This window comes from Elaeis guineensis, chromosome 13 (genome assembly GCF_000442705.2).
Source record: "Elaeis guineensis isolate ETL-2024a chromosome 13, EG11, whole genome shotgun sequence".
In the NCBI taxonomy this organism is placed as follows: domain Eukaryota; kingdom Viridiplantae; phylum Streptophyta; class Magnoliopsida; order Arecales; family Arecaceae; genus Elaeis; species Elaeis guineensis.
In genome coordinates, this window is record NC_026005.2 from 15800034 (window position 1) to 15803898 (window position 3865).

Genomic DNA, 3865 nt, shown 5'->3' on the forward strand with positions numbered 1-3865 from the left:
AAAAATTATAGAAAAATAGAGAAAAAAATAATCGAAATGAAGTAAGATGGAAGAAATCGAAAGGTAAATCATTTCCTCTCCCATTCCCCTCATTCTCTCTTTATTTCATTCTTTTTGGAAATTATTTGTGCCGATGGAGACCACCTGACGGAGATTGAAGGGCGAGTGGAATGCCGTCGATGGGTTTGGGGGGCTAGGAGAGGCCGTCGGTGGGGTGGAGGGAAAGAAGGAGGCGAAGGATGTGGAAGGTAGAGGGGGAAAGGGGCGGAAGATGGGGAGGACACAGAAGATGGGGAGGGCGGCGTCATGTGAGGGGCAAGGCGGCGGCGGTTTGTTGGAGGGTGGGGGAGGCCATCGGGTGGGTGGAGAAAAGGAGGAGGTGGAGGAGGGCAAGGCGGAAGGCAGTAGCAGCATGAGAGGGGGAGGACAGTGGCGGGGCTAATGGGTTGGGGGAGGTTGCCAGCCAAGAGGAAGGGGGAAGGTGAAGGTGGCGGTGGATTGGGGGAGGGGGAAGGGACGATAGCAGCATGGGAGGGAGAGGACGGCGGCGAGCTGGGGGTGGGTTGTAGCATGGAAGGTGTAGCGGAAGAGGTAGCAACGTGCCTCTATTTTTATCTTTATTTGATGTATTTTACCAGACCTCTATTTAACAATTGTAAATTAATTATACTCATGAACTTGTATAATTTATCTTGGATATTCATCATTTTTTTATTTTTTATTTTTTATATAAATAAATACTAATAATATTAATTATAATATATTAATATAGATTGATATTAATGCAAAACTCATGTCTACTGATCGTAGTTGAATGTATCATCGGCTTAACAATGATGGATATGTTAGTGATGAATTTAAAGTGAGGGTGAAATAATTCTTTGATTTTGCATTTTCACAATCCAGATTTATCTATAGAGACAAAATTAGGTATCCGTGCTCAAAGCGCACAAATTTGCTCTTCTATAATCGAGATGATGTTACTATCCATCTATATAAAAAAGGGTTCATAGGGGGATACACCATATGGGATGCTCATGGAGAACCTTATGTAGAGCAATCATCAAGTAGTAATAATGATGCATCTCTAATGGACAATGCAAATTTATATAAAAGTATGGTGATGAATGCATTAGGCCCTAAGTTTGATGGCATAGTGGTGGGTTTGATGAAAGGAGCTTTGAATATAAACAGCCAAATGCAGAAGCTGCAAAGTTCTATAATTTGCTAAATGATGTTGATGAGCCACTATGGGAGGATTGCAAGAAGCATACAAAATTATTCGTTATGTCACAGTTATTAAATTACAAATCAAAGTTTAACATGAGTGAGAGTTGCTATGATCGTATTCTTTCTATAATGAAGAATATATTGCCAGAAGATGAAGAATTGGCATGCAATTTTTATAGGATGAAGAAATGGTGGTGAAACTTGGGCTTGGTTATGAAAAGATAGATGTTTATGTTAATAGTTGTATGTTGTACTATAAAAAAAATGTGAAGAAGATGTCATGTTCTATGTGTGGTCATCCTCGGTAAAAATCAAGAACATCAAGTTCTCGTAGGCAGAAAGATAAATCGTATAAGATATTGCATTACTTACCATTGACGCTGAGGTTTCAACAACTTCATATGTCACCAAAACTTCCAACCACATAACATGACATGCTTCTAATTGTTGTAGAAATGGATATATGGTGCATCCTACTGATAATGAGGCATGGAACCACTTCAGTCACACTCACCTATCATTTGCATCAGATCCGCAAAATGTACGAATTGATTTATGTACAGGTGGATTCAATCCTTTTGGATAATTTGGTACTCCATTCTTATGTTGGTCGATAATTGTTATCGTAAATAATTTACCTTCTAGGATGTGCATGAAGAATCTATATATATTTTTAACTATGGTCATTCCAAGCCCAAAGAATCCGAGCAAGCACCTAGATGTGTTCTTAAGGCCCTTAATAGATAAGTTGAAATTGTTATAGAGCATTGGGGTTAATAGTTATGATGCATCTAGAAAACAAAACTTCCAGATGAGAGCGGCACTTATGTAGACAATCAATGATTTTCTGACTTATGCTATATTGTCTGATGGAGTATTCATGAGATGTTGGCTTATCTTTATTGTATGAAGCATACTAAGTTATTTGTACTTGAGAGTGGAAAGAAGACATCATATTTTGATTATCACCGTCAATTTTTGCCCGAAAACCTCCCTATAGAAAACAAAGGGATAAATTCAAAAAAGGAGTCATTATAAAGGACTTACCACCTCCTCAATTGTTTGGTGATGAAATGTTGACTCGAGTGTCTACCCAACCTGATATTACATTTGGAACAAAATGTGACAATCAAAAGATAGCTGGATTTGGTAAAGAACATAACTGGATGAAGAAAAGTATCTTTTATGAGTTGCTCTATTGGCACACTAACCTAATTCATCATAATCTTGATATAATGCACATCGAAAAGAATATGTTTGAAAACATCTTCTACACAGTGATGGATGTTAAAGATAAAACTAAAGATAACCTAAAAGCTAGAGAGGACTTGAGAAAGTATTGCAAGCATCCGAAGTTGGAATTAGTGTATTCAAATGGAAAGATTATAAAACCCAAGGCTTCTTACACACTAAGCAAGGAACAACAAAAATATGTATGTCTCTAGCTTAAAGAGCTGAAACACCCTGATGGCTATGCTTCAAATATATTTTGATGTGTGAACATGGAAGATCTTCAATATTATGGATTTAAGAGTCATGACTATCATGCGTTTATAGAGGTTACTCTCAGTTACATTTCATGATATATTACCCAATTCAGTGTGGGATGCATTAATTGAGATTAGCAATTTCTTCATGGACATATGCTTAATAGTTCTGCGAATAAATCATATGGAGATATTTGAGAAGAACATTGTGAAAACTCTATATAAACTTGAGAAGATATTCCCTCCAAAATTTTTTGATTTTATGGAGCACTTATCGATTCACCTAGCTTATAAGAAAGTTGGTAGGCACGTGCAATATCGTTGGATGTATCCTTTTGAGACGTAAACCTCCCAAACTTTTATAAGCTTTTAGTTGAACTCTAAGCATGCTAAGTTGTTATATGCTAATTTTTTTAATGGTGCCTGTATAAATTTGGTATATGCATGATTTGAAGAAGATGTGGAATAAGGCCCGTGTTGAGGGTTCAACTTGTGAGGCATACATCACACAAAAAGTTTCTACATTCTGCTCATTTTATTTTGAACTTAGCATCCAAACAAAGTTAACTCAAATCCTCCGCAATGATGATGGGAGAGATGTAGAATCCATGGGACATCTTTCTATTTTTTACTATTCTGATCGACCATTTGGTCCTGATAACTCTTGAAGGATGATGTCTAATGACGAGTACAAGACTGCACATATTTATGTTTTGTTAAATACGTAAGAAATTATGCCATTTATTGGATAAGTATTAAAAATTTATATTATGAGTAAGTGATTATATATTTATCCTAATAAGATAACTATAATTAAATTATAGAAAATATGATGAATATCTAACACAGTTGGATCTAAGTATAGGTGATGAGGAGGTAAAGATATTACGTGGATATGAGTTTGCAGATTGATTGAGATAGTTCGAAAGTTCAAAATGCTTTCAAATTTTTTTCTTCTCCTATGGTGATACTATATATGTGGATCATTATTTTCATTAATAGATGATAGAAGAAAGTATTGAGAACTGTATCCCAAAGCCAATCGTCAGCCTATTGATAGTTGCTCATTTTGTAATTGTATATGAATTATTCAATAACAAAAATTATTTGACTTATTCATCACAAAGTTGTGTACATCTTTTTTAATA

The 3865-nt window shown here is 35.8% G+C and overlaps 1 pseudogene; it reads left to right on the forward strand.

Moving 5' to 3' along the window:
- Positions 1-2465: 2465 nt before the first annotated feature.
- LOC140853270 (uncharacterized) lies at positions 2466-3385 on the forward strand (annotated as a pseudogene).
- The last annotated feature ends 480 nt before the right edge of the window (positions 3386-3865 follow it).